This window comes from Microcebus murinus, chromosome 16 (assembly GCF_040939455.1).
Source record: "Microcebus murinus isolate Inina chromosome 16, M.murinus_Inina_mat1.0, whole genome shotgun sequence".
Taxonomy (NCBI): Eukaryota; Metazoa; Chordata; class Mammalia; order Primates; family Cheirogaleidae; genus Microcebus; species Microcebus murinus.
The window spans coordinates 33015514-33037212 of record NC_134119.1 but is presented as its reverse complement, the minus strand read 5'-3'; the positions used below and the strand labels follow the sequence as shown (position 1 = coordinate 33037212).

At 48.0% G+C, this 21699-nt stretch overlaps 1 protein-coding gene across 29 annotated transcripts in view; it reads right to left on the bottom strand.

Annotated features, from left to right (window-relative positions):
* Positions 1-21699, bottom strand: part of EPB41L1 (erythrocyte membrane protein band 4.1 like 1) — a 128110-nt gene that overhangs the window by 54686 nt on the left and 51725 nt on the right. For 6 of the 29 annotated variants that reach the window (XM_076011088.1, XM_076011089.1, XM_012754863.2 and 3 more), the window contains exon 1: positions 15192-15418. The exons of 2 other annotated variants lie outside the window; for them this stretch is intronic. The gene's annotated coding sequence lies outside the window, so the exon portion shown is untranslated. Of the gene's footprint in view, positions 1-15191; positions 15446-21699 lie in introns of those variants that run through there. 21 more of the 29 variants (XM_012754861.2, XM_012754857.2, XM_076011083.1 and 18 more) reach the window with 10 other exon arrangements.

Below are 21699 nucleotides of genomic sequence, written 5' to 3'. Positions count from 1 at the left end.
TATTTATTTATTTTTGAGACAGAGACTCACTTTGTTGCCCCAGCTAGAGTGAGTGCCGTGGCGTCAGCCTAGCTCACAGCAACCTCAAATTCCTGGGCTCAAGCGATCTTACTGCCTCAGCCTCCCGAGTAGCTGGGACTATAGGCATGCACCACCATGCCCAGCTGATTTTTTCTATATATATTAGTTGGCCAATTAATTTCTTTCTATTTATAGTAGAGACAGGTCTTGCTCTTGCTCAGGCTGGATTCCTGAACTCCTGACCTCGAGCAATCCAGCCACCTCGGCCTCCCAGAGTGCTAGGATTACAGGCGTGAGCCACCGCACCCGGCCTAGGAAGGCACATTTTAAAAACACACGGCCCTGACAAGGTAAAAGTCAAAAGAATGGGGCTCAAGTCCCGAGCCTGCCACAAATGGGGCAGTCCCTTCACCTCTATGTGACTGATCCAAAAAGTGAGCAACTCAGAGAAATTATCTGTGGCACAGACTATTCTTACCATTTCCCCCTTGAAGCAGTAAGTGAGATTTCAGAGAGAATCAAGAACCCATTGACCAGCTATTCTATTGGAATAAGTGAATTGCAGAGAGAAAGAGAGAATGGCATGGTCCTGATTTTATATTTGAAAAACAAAACAATAACCTCAACAAGCTTTGTTTGTGTTTGTACACATCTAGCAGAAGATCTGAAAGGGATAGTCACAAAATCGTTAAGAAAGGTTAATAACTCAGAAGTGGGTAAAGGAAAATGAAAGAGATCCAGGAGAATGAGAAGGCATAAGAGAGGAAGCTTCATTTTTTACTTTATATACTCTGGAATTACTTTTATCTTTGTAAATATATATATTTATGTATTTTCTTATATATACCCACAAGTTGGATTTTTTTTTAAAAAAAAAGGGGGGCAAAAGCACCCATTGTTGACCCCAATCAGTGGATCTTTAAAAAAATGACTGGAGCTAAACCCAGAGGAATAGAGAAATGGGCAGGAACCCTCACTTCTGAGTCTAGACCCTTCTTCTAAATGCATCACATTTCATGAGAAAAATCCAGACTAGACTGGCCCCCTGCCCTGTGCCATCCACCATGGGAGGCTTCTGATGGGCAGAGAGCCAGCCAGTCAGACAGACAGACCCAGCATCCACCCTGGGCTGACCACCTGTTCCAGGCCCCCTGCCCCCACTTCCTTTTCATTCTTCAGTTTTTCTCCCTGCATTCCAGTGGGCACAGCCTGGCCCAAAGCCAAGAGCACTGGATAGAAAGGCAGGGACCCTGATTGCCCCACTCAGCCACAGGAGCCCCCCAGGGCCCTGAACGTTCTCAGTCCCTACAGAGTGGATAATGAGGGGAAGGCTTTGTAAGCTGAAGTTCATAGTACAAATCAGAGGGTTCATTGTTAATAATGCTGCTATCAAGAAGTAAGATGAGGCTGAATGCAGTGGCTCATGCCTGTAATTCCAGCACTTTGGGAGGCTGAGATGGGAGGATTGCTTGAGGCCAGGAGTTTAAGACCAGTCTGGGCAACAGAGTGAGACCCTTTCTCTATAAAAATAAATTATCCAGGTGTGGTGGTGTGCACCTGTAGTCCTAGCTACCTGGGAAGTTGGGGCTGGAGGATCATCTGAGCCCAGGTATTCAAGGTTGCAGTGAGCTATGATGTTGCCACTACACTCCAGCCTGGGCAACAGAGAGGGATCCTGTCTGTAAAAAATAAAGTAGTAAGATGAGGAGAGGAAGGCAAGGTCTTGGTCCCCATGGCCTCATCCCCACCTAGAAACGCTTCCCAATGCAATCATTATTCTAGGCTTTATGGGTAAAATTTAAAGCCATGGTTAAATAAAGTCTCTCTGTCACTAACACAACAATAAGTGCCAACTCCAGGCCAGGACACAAAGCAACAAGAGTGGCTCTGGGGGAGCTCACATCCTCGAAAGGGTCGAATTTATGCCTGTCTGCCTGGCTAGGGATCTTTTCTCAACCTATACTTTAAGGATATTGGCCATTAAGTCAGATAAGGCCCCTAGGCAGGAACCCTTAAAATAAATGCCTACTTAATTCGGCTTAAAAAAAAAAAAAAAGAATACACAGACTAATCTGTATGTTTTCTGCTGTGAGAAGCAGAATCCACATGACCCTCATGGCCCAGGCAGCCAATAGGCACATTCACTTCTCCCTTTCAGATGGCCTCTGTCTGGTTTCAGCCCAGACTCCCAGAATTTTCCCCAGGCCTGACTCTGTTTAGAAAGAGCCAGGAAAGCAAACTTAAGTAAACATCCCAGTCTTCCTCTGCCCGGGTCTCCAGCAGAGCCTGCTGACAGCAAATGCCTGGCGCTACCAGAACCACAGATGAAAGGAGCTGGAAGTCTTTTGAGATAATTAAATCTACTCCTCTTCTTTTATAGGTGACACCCAGAACAAGAGACTTGAGTGACAGTCATTTCCTTAGACAGGTTTCCCCTGGTTCCTCCACCCACTCTCACCCCTACTCAGCCTCCTAACTTCCCCGTTCCTAACTCTGGGTCCATTTTCTCTCCACCGTACTTTGCTGTGTTAAGCAAACCCCAAGAGAATCCCCTTGAAGGAGAAAGTGCTCAGACCCTGGCTGAAAGCCAAGGAGGTGTCAGGAGCCACGTCTGCACCTCTGTACCCCATGGCCAAGGGCTAGTGACATAATCGATGACTCATCCACTTTAGAGAGTAAAAACGAAAAAAATAGGTGTAAAAAATCATGGAAATTATTTGAGTGAAAAAGCATGATCTACAACAGTTTATACAGATTGATCCTATTTTAGTTAATACACAAACACATATACAGAAAATTCAGCAAAGTATGAACTATTGTTATTTCTGAGTGGCAGGAGTACAGATGATTATTTTCCTTTTTCTGTTTAACTGTAGCTGTTGATTTTTCTACTATATTTGGAGATTCCTTGAATGATTAAAAAAAATTAGAGGCTAAAAAATAAATTTTTTCTGATGCACATGGCTTGGTATGACAGGATGAGACAACAAAGTCTGTTTAAATTATTTTTAATTTATGAATTAAAAAGATAAATAATGTTATTATTTTTTAAACCTAAGATGAAATCTTTCTTTATTTCACAAGTCCAAGGATAACAGCATGGTTCTCTCACTAGGCCACAGAAAGGGAGCCAAGAACCTGGCCCTGGCGTCTGACACAGCCTGCCAGGTGGCACTGTTCTGCCCAAGCCCAGGTCAACATAGGGATGCAGCCAGGGACAGAACCCACCAGGCAGCCGAGCTCTGTAGGGGACCCCAGCAGGAAATACTTGCTGGTTTCCGTGTGGAGTTCACTGCTACGTGGGAGGAAGAGGCTCACCCAGGAAATGGCTAAACACTCAGCCAGGATGAGTATATGATTTGCCAGGTCTGTTTCAGCCTCTCAGAAGAGTCTGGGGACCTGGTGATCTGGAATGTGGTTCAGAGCTCCCAAAGAAGGCTTCTGGGGTAGGGGGTGAAGGCAGAGTTAGATTGTGAAAATAGGGAGCACTTAGACAGGAGACAGCAGGGAGGGCATTTGGCCTGAGTCACCATGTAGGCAAACGCCCAGAGATGGGAAAAGGGCAGGGAACAGAGAGGAGACCTTGACATTTTGACACCTGAGAATGAGAACTCTATAAAGGTGAGCACCAAACAGCCTGGAAGGAGGACAGGCTGGAGTCTAGGAGAAGTGAAGGGGCTGGGGTTGTGCCAGTAGCTCTGCAAGAGTCAGAAGCATCTCTCGCAGGGCAGCAAGGCAGCAGGGCAGGAGGCTCTACTGCTCAGTGGTTAAGAGCACAGGTTTAGGAGTCAGGAAGACCTAGACAGAAGCCCAGTGAACTTGGGGAAGTGACTTCACTTCTCTGAGCTTCACTTGCCTCTTCTATAGAATGGAGCTACTCCTCCCTCCCTCTCAGGGTGGGGATGGACATTCAGGAAAATAACATAGAGCACTTAGCATGGTATGCACCCAATAAAACAACCCTATGGTCTATAATTACAAACAATAATGGGAAGCCACAGTGAGGAGGGGACTGAGAACAGGAGTTCAGAAGTGCCCACCCAGAATGAATGGAGAAAGAGATGCTCTGAGAGATAGAGGCCAGCAGGGACAGACTGATGACACTAACATATGAAAGGCCTAATGCATAGGATTAGAAAAGCAAAAGGTCAGCTAGAGAAGTAAATGCTGACAGCATCCACCCCAGCCCTGTCTGGGGCAGAGGGGCCCAGTGAGGCCGGGAGTGCTGGACTGGCCCGGGCTGGGGCTGGCCCAGCAGGCTGTCAGCATTTGATGCTCTTCAATATTGCAGTCACCGTCTGGCTCCCCTGGCTCACCTTCCAGTAGCACTAAGTAGCCTTCTCATGCTGTGCCTTTTCATCTGGGTGGCATGCAGGGAGAGGGTGTCTTACCCCAGCTGAGGCAATATCCACTCAGCCTGACAGTCGCACCATTCTTTAAAAGTAAATCAACTGGCATCTGGTTTATACATCAGGCTATCTAATCAGGGTTAGCATGAGTCAGCCTCTGAGTCCAGTAACTTGGATTTTTTCTTTTTCTCCATCCCCACAGCCATTGCCTAGGTCCAAGCCACTATCAGCTTACTCCCAATGGCTGCGCTAGGCTGTTCCATGGGCCCCTGTGGCCACTTGAGCCCTCCTAGGGTTTATTCTCCACAGAGCAGCCACAAGGATCTTTTCAAAACTCGAATTGGATGCCCTCTCACCAATGAGTTTCTCATCACCAATGAGAAATCACCAATGGTTTCTCATCAAAATAAAACACAAACTCCTTATCAAAGCTACAGGCCTCTGTACATGGCTCCTACCCATCTTTTCAGCATCAGTTCCCACCACTACTGGTTCCCTGCTCCCACCCTCACTATGAGTCTGTCACATTCACTTTCTCTCTGTTCTTCAACTGTGCCAGGAAAGCCCCTGCGTTGGGGCTTTGTCCTTAATGTTCCCTCTGCATGGACAGCTTGGCAGCTCCCATCTTCAGATTGTGAATCGACATGCCCCTTGGCCACCCTGTCTAATGTAGCTCTCCTCCTCTATTTTTCTGGTTCTAACATGCTAGGTAGTCTTTTTGTTTGTTTGTTTCATTTGCCATTTTAACCATTTTTAAGTTTAACAATTCAGAGGCATTAACTACACCACCACTATCTATTTCCAAAAATTTTCATCATCCCAAACAGAAACTTTGTATCCATTAAGCAAGCATGTTGGATTTGTTTGTTTTTATAGTAATTATCACAAACTGAACTTATATCATTGGTTGATTTACTTGTTTGCATTCCTCCTCTAGAATATAAACTCCATAAAGGTAAGAATTTTGTCTTATTTGCCATTATCCCCAGGGCTTAGTGAAGTTCTTGAAAAACAACAACAACAAAGTTATCATTTATAGTCTGCTATATGTCAGGTGCTGATCTAAGTACTTTACATCAATTAACTCATTTAATCTTCATAATAATCTACAATAGGTACTCTTAGTATCTTCATTTTACAAAAGCAGACACTGAAGCAGAAAAGCTAAGTAACTTACACCAGATCACACAGCTAGTAAATGGCAGTGGGGGAATTCACATTCAGTGGGTCTGGCATGGATGGATGGATAAATGAACACATGGATGATAAATGGATGGAACACAATGAGACAATTTCTAACTCTACCCAAATGGGGACCAGAGACCTGGGCTGCATTCACCGTGGGAGCCTTTCAGGCTACCAGCCAGCCAGCCTCTCTGGATTTATCAGACCTTAAGCACTTGATTTTCCTGTCTAAATTCCTGATATTATCTTCCTCATTTTATTGATGAGGACACACAGGCTCAAAGAGGCCCACTGATCTGCCCAAGGTCATAAGGCTGTGCCAAGTCTCTCTGACTCCAGAGTTTTTCCTACTATCTGGCATTTCAGCAGCCTCGGGGATCTGAACCTGTACTAATTTGTCCCAGAGGTGGGGCTGGCCAAAGAACGACTTGCTAAGGTTGAAAAGCAAACACTGGGAAGAACTGGACTCAGAATCAGGACCACTGCTTCTTGTTTCAATGTTGCCATTTCCTATCTGATGGGCCTTGGGCAAGTCACTTCTTTTTTCTGAGTATCAGTTTTCTCATTTGTCAAACAGGGATGAAAGCCCCTGTCCTCCACATCAGAGTAAGGCCATGGAAAGAAAAGATATTACAGAGAATGAAAGGACTTTGAGATATAAAAGTTAAAGTCCTCCTAAATACAGAAGAGAGTATGTTACAGATGTTTACGACATGTATATGAGAAACATATCTTTGCATGCATATGCATAGCAATGGAACAACATGAGGATGCATATAGCCACTTGTTTCCACGGCCATGAACAATCACTCCCTAGATAATAAGACTGCCTATTCTAAATCTTGGACACTGATGACACTGATGAGACTGAAGACTTTTGCCCAGGTGTCCTTGGGAATTCTGAACCAGGTGAGAAAAGAAATAGTGGCAGGAAGGAGGGAAGCAGGGAACAATGGGCCGTGTATAGGAGAAACCAAAACACCAAGAGAATGCCAGGCAGAAACAATTCTTTTGTTTTGAATGATGCTTTCAATAATCACAGTTACCAAGATATAATAACTCTTTCTTCTCAGGAGCCCTGGGGACTCATCTCTCCTGTCCCCCTGTGACCATGACAGCTGGGCTGTTAGTCTCCATTTGCACCCCTAGATCCATGCCCTGCTTGAAGCAGCAGGAGGCTGACCCATTGGACTATCCCTTGAGCTCCTGGTTGGGTTTGACCAATAGAAGTTGCTGGCAGGAAGTCAGAGGGTGGGAGGAGAGGAAGATTGGGTACATTTCCCCTATTTCCCTCCCTGTGGTTCTGGTGGTAGCTGAACACCTCTATGACAGCCCTTTGCCCATTCTGTCCCTATGTCCATTCAGGCCAAGAGGTGGTAGCAGCTCCTGCTGTTGTTAGTTTGTGGGAACCTCAATACCCCTTATGAGTTCCCTTAACTCTGCTTACATCTGTATTAACATCTTCTAAGTTGAAGCATCTTAGTGGAATTCCGTTTTCTGTCAGAATAGGACTAATACACCACCCAACGCTGATTAAGGATGAGGGGAGCCCGGGAAAAGGCAGTAAGAAAGACGAAATGAAAGATGGGGAAACTTTGAACAAACCCCTTAACCTCCCTGGGCCTCAGTTTCTTCATCTATAAAACTGTGATGATAATCTTGCATACCTCACAGGTGAGCTGTGAAAATGGAGTCAGATCATGCCCATAAAACACTTAACATATGCCAAACCCACAGTCAGTGCTCCAGAAATATTGGATATTCTCATTTTTATTATTAAGTCCAAAGACTAAAATGCTAATAATAGTATTCCTGTAGAGAAGGAAACACAGACTTTTTCCCTTTGCTTTCTGTATTTTTCCACTATGAACATGAATTACTTTCAGAGTCAGAAAAGAAAAAAGGAGAGGAGAGAGGGCACCTATTAAGGATCATTCTCCCTCTCTCAAACACTGGAGATCATGTTACTTCCCACAGGGACTTCCCCAGTAAGGAACAGTCACTTCCTCAAGTGGTGACAATCTCCCGACAGATGTGAATGAAATGACTAGAGGGTGCAGCTGGAAGAGCAACCTTAGAAGCCTTGTGCCACCCTCGCAGCCAGGCCCGAAGGATCTAAAAGGGAGCTGGGCCTGTAGTCATCCTACTGGTGCTCAGGTCCGTACGTAGCAGTGGGGACATGGCAATTTGTCAGAGGCTTGCAGTACCATGGGCACTGCATTAAATAAAACCAAAACAATGTGAAGGGGCTACCACTCATCAGCACTGGCTTCTTGCCCAAAGTTTCACGTGCCACTGTGGAGCCTCAAACCGATGTGCAGTTGTGGGCCAGGGACCAGGTGACAGCACAGAACTGCAGAGTAATGACATCAAAAAGGAGAAATGCCTCCCGCGTGGATCATGCTGACTGTGCAGGAGGCAGACCGAGACCTCCCATAAGCAGGGCATCCTCTGAGAGCTGGGCAATGTGCCGGCTGTCTTCTGGGCTGTATCTCATTTGAGTTGCATAAGGGCCACACAGAGTGGGTGGGCTTGTTCCCCAGGCCAGCTTAGCTGCCAAGGTCACACAGCTAGTCAGTTCGAGGACAGCCAGAAAGAGAACCCAGGTGTGCTGGGTCAGTGTCCAGCACTCTCCCTCCTCAATCCTCTTACATCCCACGACCTCCAACTTGCTGTAAACTATGTAACCAAAGCTACTGTTGCTCTGGATGTAGAAATAATAACAGCAGTATCAATCCCTCCTACGTGCAGGGCGCTCTACAATTTAAAGAATCTTTTTATAATCATCATTTTGCATGGACCTTACCAATCAGCCGTTTTTAAGAGTGAGCAAGAAAGAAACAGTGGTTACAAACACGGGCTTTGCATCCAGAGCTGGAATCCTGACTCCACTGGCTTAGTGACCTTGGCAGGTTACTAAACTTCTCTTGAGAATACCCCCTATACCTCAAAGGCATTTAGTGAGAATGAAATGAAATAGTGCACACACAGCTCTCTCTGGCATAGTACTTGACATAGAGTAGATTCTCAGTAAGTGGCAGTGATGGCTGTGGTCAAGGAACCATCACTGCCATGCAGATGGACAAATTGAGGTGTAGAGAAGGCAAAGAATTTGTCCAAGGACACTTGGGTGTAAGCAGCAGCAAATTTCCAAGGAGAGTTCCATACTGGGTGAATGAAAGAAGAGGTCTCCCTGGGACATTCTGACCCTTCGAGGGTGACAGGGACAAGGCCTCCCTCCTCCAAGCAGACCTGCTCCCTCAGGCTCCATGGGAAAAGGAGAGGACAGGAGAAGGGAGAAGCAGCAGACCTTAGAGGGCAATTCTCACGGTCTCATAGTTTCTGACTCTTTTTCTCACTTGATTTTCATTAATTGTTTAATCACCATTAGAGTTCATTGTTAGTGTTATTTAAAATACAGTAAAACTGGGCCGGGCACAGTGGCTCACGCCTGTAATCCTAGCACTCTGGGAGGCTGAGGTGGGCTGGATCGTTTGAGGTAAGAAGTTCAAGACCAGCCTGAACAAGAGCAAGACTCCATCTCTACTAAAAAAATAGAAAGAAAATAGCTGGACAACTTAAAATATATAGAAAGAAAAAAATCAGCTGGGCCTGGTGGCGCATGCCTGTAGTTCCAGCTACTCAGGAGGCTGATGCAGGAGGATCACCTGAGCCCAGGAGTTTGAGGTTGCTGTGAACAAGGCTGATGCCACGGCACTCTAGCCTGGGCAACAGGGTAAGACTCTGTCTCAAAAAGAGAAAAAAAATACAGTAAAACTGGAAACAACTTCAAATTTCCATCGATAAGGGACTAGCAGAATTAGTTAGGGTTTATCCATTAGAAAATTAATTACAAATGTATTACACACCTATTGCAAAAACTTTTGAGATAAATTTTATATCTACTGACATTAAAAGATGTCAATATGCAGTTAAATGAAAAATGCAAGTTATAAAACAATAATGTAATTTACAATCCTATTCTAGTTTTTATGTTCATGTAGGTATAGAAAATATCCTGGAAGGATGGGGGATGGTCATGACTGAAGCTCTGACTTGAGGGAGGTGGGGGGGCATAGGCAATATATGTACCCTTAACATTTGTACCCCCATAATATGCTGAAATAAAAAAAAGAGAGAGAGAAAAAAAATATCCTGGAAGGATACATACCACCCTGTTATTGGCTACTTCTGAAGAGTAGAATTTTGTCTGGGGAACTAAGGGGAGAATATATTTTTGAATTATTAGGGTTTTTTACAAATTTCTTTTGTAATTAAAACTAAAGAAAAAATAAATATAACATTTAAGAAAGATTTGTTTGGGTCAGTCTTATTTTCTTCTCATAGTACTTGCTGTAACTGTATTTCTGCCTATTTTCTTCCAATCTGAACCTATTGTCATACCAAATTTTATACCCCTGTAATACAAATGCTCATAATTTTATGTGGGTTATTTTCCATTTAACATTAATTGTATCAGACAATTAATGACATCACATTATAACATCATCATTATATCATAGTTAAGGTTCATGATTACTATGTCCTGGTTACCGTGCCAAAACTTTTACATGCCTTAACTCATTTAGTCTTGATGATAACCCTAAAAGCAGGTTCTTAGACTATCTACATTACAGATAGGGAGATTGGAGTTAAAAAGATTAGTTTGCCAACGCCTCACAGCTAGTAAGAATAGAAACAAGACTTAAGCACTGGTCTGTGCAATCCGAAGTCCTCACTGAGAACCCCTCCATCTTACTCACAAATACTGAGTAGTGAGGGAGAAGAAGGTGGCAAGTAGGGAAGAGCAAGAATGTGGCAGGTTCTGGGTCTTACAACTTGAACGACCTTGAACAAGTCACTTCCCCTCTGCTTAGTTCTCTCAATCATTCTTTAACTGGACAAGCATTTGCAAATCACTGAGCAACATGCTGCAATAGAACAATGAATAAAATATGAGCTTGCTCTGAAGGAGATTGGAGTCTAGCCTCAAACTCTTCAAGCACAGGAAGGCTCTAACCCTGCTCCACCTCCTTCACAGGGCAGTCATAAGCATGAAATGAATCAAGGATATAAAAGAGCTCTGCAAGTGCATATCTCCATATACTCCATTTCTGAGGGAGTTCACTACTGCACATTATTTTATTCACTGTATGTTCCAAAGCATTCTCAATCATCTTCCTATTGTTGGACACTTAGTCCCAATTTGCTGCTATTATAGAGGAAGCTCTGATGGGGATATATCCAAAAGAAATAATTCAAAAGAAAACAAAAAGGCCAGATGCACAAAGAAGATGCTGCCCAACCTTCCACATGACTCAAGGGAGACCACCCCTTCTTTTTAAACTCACCAGGCCTCAAACTGAATTCCTGACCTCTGTGGCCTTCCCCACCCCAATCTCCTCCCCCCCTAACTTGACAAGCCACCTACCCCCAAGGTATGCCTTAGAGCAGGTTCAACTTTCTTCCCTCCCTAGCCCTCCATGTCCCCACAGTTAATATTTCTCCTGTAAGGCCACAGTCCACTCTGCCAAACGGACCTTCCCAAAACACAATCTTGTCATGCTCCTTGGCAGACCAAAATGCTGCAAAGATTCCCTGAGCCTCCAGGCTCATGTCAAGTCGAAACACCTTAGCCTGACATTTAAGAGAAACGGAAGAGGGAGAGAAGTAATATTTACTGAGTTCCTGCAATGTCAGCACTGTGTTAGGTGCTTTATGTAACAACCAAAACATGGTCCCTGTGAGACAGGCATGTTTACCTGCACTTTACAGACGAGGAAACTGAGGCTCAGACCAGCTAAGTGATGTGCTCAGGACCACATGGCTAGTACAAAGCAGTGCTGTGACTAGAGCTTACATCTGGTACATTCCAAAGCTTCATCAAAAATCCAAATATGGCCAGGCGTGGTGGCTCACGCTTGTAATCCTAGCACTCTGGGAGGCCGAGGCGGGCGGATCGCTTGAGCCCAGGAGTTTGAGGTTGCTGTGAGCTAGGCTGACACCATGGCACTCTAGCCAAGGCAACAAAAGTGAGACTCTGTCTCAAAAAAAAAAACAACCAAATATAAGATGACTTTCTCAGTCACCTCCCAACTCACATCCCCCCTACACACATATCCTCTCTGTGCCAGGCACACCAGACCACCCGCTCTTCTTCAAGGCATCCTTAATTCTTTCCCCTCTGACCTAGGGGAGCGAGTGCCCTTCCCCCTACAACTATCGAAATGCAACTTGGCCTTTAGTGCTCAGCTCAAAGGTCCCCATTTTCTTGAAGCCTGGCTCACTGAGCACTGAAATAGGAATCTATGCTGAGCACGTGCAGTAGTACATTTTTTACCTTTGCCATGTCATTACCATGTCTCTTCCAGTTAGATTTTGAGATCTTTGAGGAGAGGGATGCATCTGATTGAGGGATTATTTCAAAACGAACAAAACTGAGTATGACCTCTGAGAAACCACAGGCTGCCCAGCATGGCCATCAGGAACATGGCTCTGACCCGCAATGTCTAGAGTTGAATCCTGACTCCCCCCACGACCTAGCTGTCTAACCTTGAGCAACTATCTGTCCCCTCACTAAGCTCCAGTTCTCTCAATCTGTAAAATGAGAACAATAATAACCTACAATGCATACGGTTTTGTGAAAATTACATGAGTTGTATGTGGAAACCCTTAAAACAGTGCCTGGCATGTAATAGGTGCTCAATAAATGTTACCTGTCACTATTCTTATCCACAAGCTGCCAGCCCACAGAAGAAGCAGTTCCAGCCTACTCCAGCCCCACCCATCCTCTCAGGCTTAAGTCCCTCCCTACAGGGCCCCCTCTTTGCAGTCCCTGCTGATGCCTCCGCATTCCCACTGGTGTGGTTTCTGGTAATTAGAGCCTTATCAAATGTGGCAGGGACAACCCATCTTCCCTGATAGCAATGAGAGCAGGGATTCTACAGCTTCTATACTTCCAGGGGATCCTGGCAGGAAGCAGAAGGTCAAAGCCAATCCTTCTCTGACAGCTCCTAGCCAGTACCTCTCTCTGCCCCTACCCCTCTAGACCACAGAGCCACCCTTGCCTCACCAGACCCAACACATATACCTCTCCACTTGGACTGATGCTGGCCCCCCCATGCCTATCCCCATTAATTGTCTGCCTCACTAGACACCAACCTGGTACTCCCAGACACTGCCCCAATATAATGTCATGATAGAGAGAGGGGCTCTGGACTCAGACAGCCCCATGCTTCCCAGCTGTGTAACCTTAGACAGGTGACAGAACCTCTCTGAGTCTCAGTTTCTCCTCTATAAAAAGTAGATAATGATAGTACCTATTTGATAGGGTTGCTGTGAAATGATGCAAAGCACTTATTGCAGTACATAGCATACAGTAAGTGCTCAATAAATGCCATCACTCTGATTGTGTAATGGCTGGTATTACTCCAGGTAGAGATGATCCCCTTCTAATAAATAAAGCAGAGGCCAAGCGTGGTGACTCACACCTGTACTTCCAGCTACTCAGGAGGCTGAGGCAGGAGGATCGCTTGAGCCCAGGAGTTTGTAGCTACAGTGAACTTTGATTGTGCCGCTGCACTCTAGCTTGGTGACAAAGCAAAACCCTATCTCCAAGAAAGGGGGTGGTAGTAGAGAAGCCCAGAAAGGGGCCCACAGAGATATCGAGGCTGGTGCTAACAAGCACTTTCCGCCTCAGCTTGACTAGTCAGGAGACCCTCTCTGCTGCCCCCTGGAGGCTCACACCCAGAACATCCCTGAGTACCCTGTATTCTACCAGCTCTGTACACTCCCAAGAGGGTATACTCCCAAGAGGTTGCCCTTTCTCTCAGCCTGGGCCTCTCCTGCTTGCCTGCTGGGGGCAAGGGCTGGTAAGCCAATCTAAGGTCCCCCCTAAGGGGTAGCTTTGGGCTCCCAGCTACACAGTCTAGCCTCTGGCAGAGTCCTGTATATGGGACGGCCACAGCAGCAGAGAAGCAGGCATCTGGGTTGCAAGAACTCCAGACCAAGAGGTAGAAGACCTGGGTATGTTAGCACTGGCTGCTCTCCCACACAGCTGCTATGTGACCTTGTACAAGTCACTCTTCCTCTCTAGGCCGCATTCAACCTTTCAAATATTTTCTGAGTGAGGACTACCAGAACAAGCATTGTTCTCATGTGGGGTTTTATAGAGGAAGCCCTTCAAGAAGCTCACAGAGCTGAGCCCAGGAAACTGCCACATAGTCCAGAAAAGGTTTTAATAAGAACAAGGTCTCTTGCACCATTCCTCTCCAAGGCCGCCTTGAGGTGCCCCTGAAATCCCAGGGACTGTCCTCTGTGCATGGGTTGCCAGGCAGGCATGACCTCCGGTGGCCAGCAGAAGCCAGCTCCATCCCTGTATGGAGCTGGCAAAGCCTCCTTTGGGCCATGGTGGCTCAGAGAGGCTGGCACAGGCTGCCTCTGTCGCTGGCTCCATCTGGAAGAATGGGTGGGCAGGCAGGCACACAGCCGCCTCTATTCTCCACACCATTCCCTGGGACAGGCAGCACCAGGTCTTCCAGGAGCTGCTGAGGGCACCATCCCAGTCCCCAGCTCTCAACCTGGCCCAACTGCTGCTGATCCTGGAAGACTCCTAATGCTGGGGGGAGGGGGAAGATGGAGCAACTGGATCCCACACAGCCTTGGGAGGCCCTAAATCCAGCCCTCTTACACTCCCACCTTTGGGTGCAGAGGAGGTGCTATGTGGATCCAGAAGTGAAGGTGGGAACACGTGGTAGTGCTCTTCCCTCCCCCCACCATCCCCAGTGCATCCTCAGAGCTCCATGAGAAAGCAACAACCATGGCTGGCAGCTGAGAAAGAGATCAGCATTCCCAGAACTCCTTCCTAGTCCTTGTACAACCCTTCAAGGTCCCCATGGACCACTTTTGGCCATATAGCTCAGCTAGTCAGTAGCCTCAGCATCCAGTAAGTACCCTGGTGGCTATAATCACTTGGTCCCCCATGCCTATCCCCAAGACTCCAGCCTTTTGGGCCGGGCCCTTGGACCTCCCTAAATGTGAAGGTGCCAGACGCAACTGGGATACACAAGTCCTCTACCTCTGATCACAGCGGACAACCTCTGGCCAGGGAAATGCCAAGCCAAAGCCACAGAGGTCCTAGGGCTAAGGTCCATGACCCCAGCTCTAACAGACTTACAGGGGAGATGGGAGGGGAAGCAAGCCCAGAAAGGTCTGTAACCAGAGGGTGAGGATGACGGCAAGAGCTCACCAGCATCCCAACCTCCAGCCAAGAGCTCAAAATGCAGCATCTGAACACGGAGAAATCCAGAGAGCCCCTGGCCTCCAGAGGCAGCAGCAAGAGGGGTCTCCGAGAACAGAGTGAGCCAGCCCCGGGGAAGCCCAGCACCCACCAACTGTTCATCCTATGGCAGGACAAGCCCACCATCTCGCCTCCTCTCTCTCCGGGCCTTGGGGGAGGCTGCAGACCTGGGAGGTGGGAAAGAACAGCAAGGCCGAGTCCCCACACTGGTCAGGGGGCCAACAGCCTGCAAACTCAGTTCCCCATCTCACCCCATTGCTCCCCCTGGGCTAGAGGCTGGGCCTAGATGTTACAAGCTCCCAGCCCCCAGTGCCACCTGATCTCCCACACGTGCCTACCTGGGCCTGGGGGTCCCCATCTCTGGCAGGCTGGGCGAGGGGCGGCCCCCTCGGGTGCTCTGGCCGGCAGGCCGCGGGGCGGGGCGGCGCGCGGGGTCGCGGCGGGCTCTGCGGAGCAGCCTGTTCAGCGACACCCCCGCCCGCTGATGGATGCCGACTGCAGCAGCGGCGGCGACGGCGGCTCGGCGTGCGCCGGGGGCTGGGCACCGTGCCCACAGCCCCGGGCCTGGCGCCCGACGCGCGGCCAGCCCCCGCCCCCGCCCCGGCCTCAGCGCCCAGCCCAGGGGCGGCCGCCACTGGAGCCTGCCTCCTCGCTCGCGGCAGCCCTGCCCCTGCCTCCGCCTCCTCACTGCTTGGCTCCCTCTTCCCCCTCCCTCTCGCTCTCAGGCTCCCAGGCCACCTCCTCCCGGCCCCTGCCACACGGCCAGTTCCCAGAACCGCGGGACTGTATGGCAAGAGGTAACTCTTGCGCTTCGACTGCCCTCACCCTGGGCCGGCCAGCCCCTCTCAGGGGGCTCAGCGGCGAGAGAGGGAGGGGGAGAGGGAGGGAGAGGGAAGGATCCCTGACTCAGAAGGGGTGACTCAGCCTCAGTGGGCCTCCCATCCCACCTGAGCCGGATCCCCTCACTTCCCCTGCAGCATGGCGGAGGGCAGAACCTCCCTGGGACTCAGCGTTCCTCCCCCATGAGGGAGGAGGTATTGTGAGACTGTCTCCTGGGAATCCTCTGTGCCTCTGAGTGTCTCTTGGAGTGTATGTGTACATTTGTCCATATGTGCATTGGTGCCAATGACAGTTAAGTGTAACAGTGGGCACAGAGACCTATTGAGGACTGGGCCTGTGTACTGATGTATTTGCAGTATGTGTATGAGTACATGCTGAGTGTGCATCCAGGCTCCAGGAAGGGTGGAGGGTGGCCAAGGGGTTTGTGGCAGAGGTTGTGGCTCAAAACCAAGCCAAGCCCTGTGCCTCTTACCAAGAAGCACTGTTAAAACTCAAAACATGGTCCCAATCACTGCAGAGCCTCCACCTCACTCAATCCAAAGGCAGGGACCTGGAATAGCAGAGGACTCTGGGAGGCAGAGGGCCTGGATTCTAGTCCAGCTCTGCTACTGTCTCTGCAAGTACCCTTGGGCAAGGTGTTCCCATGCTCTGGGCCTCAGTTTACATGAAAGATGAAAGGGTTGTATGAACCTATCTCTAGGGTCCCCAGGTCTTGAGGAAGGCCTGGAGAATGGTGGGTAACCCACATGATCTCCAAAGATCTCTGCCTGTGGGTTCACTATAGCCCATATGACCACTACACCCTAACCACACCCCCCCAAGCATGCACATCTATTCTTTCATTCTTCAAATCATTCCTCAGTGTCTACTATGTGCTGGCCGCTGTTTTCCACTGCACTGGGAACCACAGAGGCCCCAGGCTGGGAAGCAGCTAGATATAAGCCCAGCCATCCATCCTCCTATGGTGCAATTCCCTCAGTATCAACCTCAGCAGTGAGTTATCCATCTCTACTCTGCTCATCCTACACTATACAGACAACTACCTCCCTCCCTTTTCCCCTCCCTCTCCATCATGGTGACTTTCCTCCCAAAGTCCTAACACCCACCTTAGGGCCTCCACAGAATGAGGCTATGCCCTCTTTGCAGCACCCCTTAGAGAACACAGAATAGCAACTATGTTCCTTTGCCCACCAAACAGAGCCTTTTCCAAGTTAAGCATGACAAACTCCTTCACCAGGCATCCCAAGACACAGCTTCCAATGCCATCACTCTCCTGCTTACTAGGTTCAGGAGTAGACAAAGGCAGAAAGCAGAATGAAGCCAGTTCCTCTCAGTCCTAGAGAACATGTCCATCTTCCAGACAGGAAACAGACAAATCAGCCCAGGCCAATTCACAGAAGGACCAGAGTCCTGCTTGGCGTACTTCCTTACAGATCCCTCCTTTGCCTTTGGACTTCTCATTCCCTGGGGCCTCCCAAATCCAATTCTTCCCAGGAGCTCCCCAGGGAGCCCCATGCAGGCCCTCAGGGATGTGGCCTTGGGCAAGTCACTTTGCCTTATGAGGTGCTCTGTTTGAGTTCAGTTCACCACACATTTATTCAAAATGAATAAGTGAAAGGACTAGTAAAACTTAGGAGTTATCGGTTCATATGCACATCAGCTAAGAGATTCTTGACTGCCTGCCTTTAACTATTTTTTTTTTGAGACAGTCTCGCTTTGTTGCCCAGGCTAGAGTGAGTGCTATGGCGTCAGCCTAGCTCACAGCAACCTCAAACTCTTGGGCTCAAGTGATCCTCCTGCCTCAGCCTCCCGAGTAGCTGGGACTAGAGGCATGCACCACCATGCCTGGCTAATTTTTTTTTCTATGTATATTAGTTGGCCAATTAATTTCTTTCTATTTATAGTAAAGACAGGGTCTTGCTCTTGCTCAGGCTGGTTTTGAACTCCTGACCTCGAGCAATCTGCCCGCCTCGGCCTCCCAGAGTGCTAGGATTACAGGCGTGAGCCACCGCACCCGGCCTGCCTTTAAGTATTTTGATTCTAAATCAACTGGCAGCCTCCTCTGCAGGCTGGCCTTCCCAACCATGGGCTTCTGTGGGCAGGAGGCTCCTGGCTGCATGGCCAAGGGCCTCCTCATTTCTCCTAGTTCAACTCTCCTTCCCTGGCCCCCTCCCTTTCCTCCTTCCCCCAGGCAGAGGCCCTCCCCACTCCTCCACTGGGGCAGGGCCACTTTCCCACCCTCCTTAGCCAGATGGAGCCTCTCACTTTCCCAGGAGAATCCAGGCTACACTGCAAAGACCAAGGCAGGATGTTCCCAGACATCATTCTGGATTTATACCCAAAGGGCCCAATTCACTTCAGGTCAATGAGACCACACAGAAAATTAGGCTTCCTCTATTATCATTTCTATTATTGTTATTTTTCACTAACATGTCTATTGGTACTTTCCATTTTGCAAACTACTTTCATGTGTCATCTTCACAGCATCTTATGAGATATCATCCTTTGCCTTATAAATAGGCAGGCTGAGGCCCAGAGTGGTGAGTGACTTGTCCAAGGTCACACTTGCACAATAACACTGGCTCTCTGGACTAGACACTTTTCACTTTACCTAACAATAACGTTTCTAGAAAAACCCAGCTGGGGGAAAGGGAGAGACATTCTCCGAAGAACATATGACATGGCCTCTATAGGCATCAGCTGAAATTACTAATCCAGTTACTTGGCTGTTTTCATTCTCCTTGCAGGGAAACTGAAGCATGGGGACAGTATTCAACCCAGGACCAAGCCCTCATGAAAGCCCTCATGGAGAAATGCCAGGGCCCAGGTAAAGAAAGAGGAGCCCATTCAACAAATAAGGGCCCTTCAGTTAATTTAGCTGTGAATTCTGCTTCCAACCCTACCTCTACAACTTATTACTTGGGCAGGTTATTGGACCCCTCTGAGCCTCGGTTTTTCTCATCTGTAAAATGGGAGAATCTCTCCCTGCCTGCATCAGCCACTAGGCTGCTATGATGGGAGGTCAGCAAATGCTGGCAGAAAGGAAAGGACAGGACCCCTCATCCCCTTTCTGCTCTGCCTAGGAGGTAGGAGAAATTCTTTCCTCTTAAATTTTAACTGTAGGGAACTTGATGGTGCTAAAGTCCAGGATACAGGAAAGCCAGGATGAGGATAAAAGTGATTTGCTCCACTGACTGGGAAGGCAAAGCCCACAGTGTCAGCCACAGCCTCCCAAGGTCGCTGGGGGCAGAGACTCAACCAAACATTTCAGGCAGGGCCCCTCTCACTCCTTTTTATCTTTCCAAGGAGGAAACCAATGCCCTGAGCAAAGCAGTTATTTGCCAAGGTCACCCACTGGTAGTCAGTGGTCTCCTAATTCCCAGCCACCAGGGGCCCTTGACTCCTGAGTGCGCAGGGTGAAATGGGGACCTCTCCTAGCCCAAGGACTTCATTTTTCATTCAGCAAGCAGTGAGCCAGGCTCTGGGCACTGGGGAAAGCAGGAGGAATTGGATATAGTCTCTGCCCTTGAATTTACAATCAGTTTGGTGGGGGCATATAGACCAGCACATCAGCAGGTACTAGATTAGTCACCACCATTTTCAGAACACTTCATCTGTGCCTTCTCTAGACACACGTTCATTTTTTAATCCTTAAAACAATTCTCTGGCACTGAAATTATTAATCCCTTTCACAGTCGAAGTAACTGAGGCTCAGAGGGGTTAGCGACTTCTTGAAGTTCACCCAGCTTATAAATGGCAGGGCCAGGTTGTGAATGCCAGATCTTTCTGATGCCAAATCCTCAGTTTCAACCCTTATAAACTTCTCCCTGCCTCTAGGACTGTGCTAACCAATATGGTATTGGTTATCATATGTGGCTAATGAACACCTGAAATGTGGCTTGTGCAAATTGAAATGTGCTGTAATTGTAAAATATACACTGGATTTTGGAGATTTAGTACCAAAAACCAAGAATGTAATATATCTCATTAATAATTTTTGTATTGAAATGATATTATGGATTGGGTTAAACAAAATAAATCATTTCAATAATTTCATCTGTTTCTTTTTGCTTTTTTAAAAAATGTAGTTACTAGTTCAAAGTTACACATGTGGCTCACCCAAGTGGCTCATATTTCCTTTGGTCAACACAGGTTTAGATACCCTGAGGTTGTAACTCAGCCCATGGGGATCAGAAAGGCTTCCTGGAGAAGAGGACACCTAAGCCAAGCTGGGTTAAAGGTGAGGTCATGGGAAGGAGGGTGTTCCAGGACAAGAAAGCTGCAGTACATCTGGCTCTGTCTCCAGATGACAGCAGGGCTTGGTGAGCTGAGCTGTAGTCCCAGGCCACTAAGAACTGGGCTAGAGAGGAGCTATCAGAACCAAACTTCAGAACAGCATGACCCACTGGCCTGAGAAGTGCTATCTGACAAGGCAGTTCCCTTTGATGGTGGCACTCTGTGGAAGGCACCACAGGGCAGCTGCGTCTGGGTGGGGGAAATAGACAGAATGGACAGGTAGCAGTGCCCACCCTGCAGGGACTCCAGTAGCTTGGACAACTGACCACCAGCTTACTAGCTTTGGCTAAAAACAATCCTAGTCTCCACTGAGCATGTTAAGAGGTGCTGGTCCCACTCTGCTTCCTCCATGGAAGAACCTCTGGTGGTTCACCATTCTCTGATGAAGCAACTCATACACTTCAGCCTGACTCTCAAGACTTTTCACAGCCTGGTCTTACCTGGCTCTTACTATCAGATTCCACGTGATAAGCTTTGTCAAAGTGACAGTTTCCAGGTTCCCAGGGCACAGGAGCTCTGCCCTGCCCCTCTGCTTTTGCACGTGTTCTTTCCTCTGCCTGGGAGACTCTCTTCCCCTTTCCCATGGTCCTTCTTCTAGGCACTCTCCAGGAAGTCCTTCCCAATCCCTTTCTCTCTGCAAGAATCCTTCTGGCCAGAAATAATCTCTTGGCCTCTCCCTCTGCCTCCTGCCACTCTGCTCTTGAGTTCAGGGTTGTGTGACTTGCTGAAGTGTTTTAAACTTCCACTGCACTATGAGCTTTAGGGCAGGGGCCACTTTTCATCCTTCAGCCCATGAGGGCCTAGCTCAGTGTCCAGTTCATAATATGTGCACGGTGTTTGTTCCTTGGGCCATCTTCACTCCCACAGCCAGAGACCAGGAAGCAAGTGGGTGTCAGGAGTTCACCCAGGGTGCCAGGACACTTCTGAGGCTGGGTTCTACAACCCAGACTCTATCTTGGCTGCATTTCTTAGTGGGTCCTCATGCTTCCACTGCCCTCTGGGAAATCAGCCCTCCTCTTGAAGGGCTGACAGCCACATTCCTGGGACCTGAACATGAAAAACCTGGCCACATGCCCACTGGATACAGATGTCCACCCAGCCTCCCACTGGGTGCCTGAAGTGTCAGCTGAGGTTTGCATCATCATAATATCATTAGTTCCTTGCAGTTGGAGGAGAGCTTGGAGAGTGTCATACAGAGGCTGCGAGCAGTGAGAGGCAATAGGAAAAAAGCTGTGTGTGTGTCTGTGGTCCCAGGTACCAGAAGGCGCTGCAGCGTCACCATCAATTAGCATCACCCTTGCAGATAGCATTTGAATCCCCACTTACGTGCTGGCACTGTGCCTAGCAATTTGCCTACATTTTCAGATTTTTTTCTTTTTCCTTTTCTACCTTCAAGTCTTTGTAGTAAGACATTTTCAGTTTTAAATCTCTTACTTCCCTGTAAGGTAGAAATTATATATCCACCTTGATTTTACAGGGGAGGAAACTGAAGTTAAGTCACTAGTCCAAGGTCACACTGCTAGTAGGTAGAGGAACTAAGATTTAACCCCAGGCATGCCTGACTCCAGAGGCTGTGTTTGTTCTATTATTAATCCTGCACATACTAGGCTTCACACAAATTGACTGTGGCTATGCTGACATGTCTTGTTCCTGTCTGGGGGGTAGTTACAGAAATATGCATAAACTTGTGATCAGTGCACCTTTCTGTGT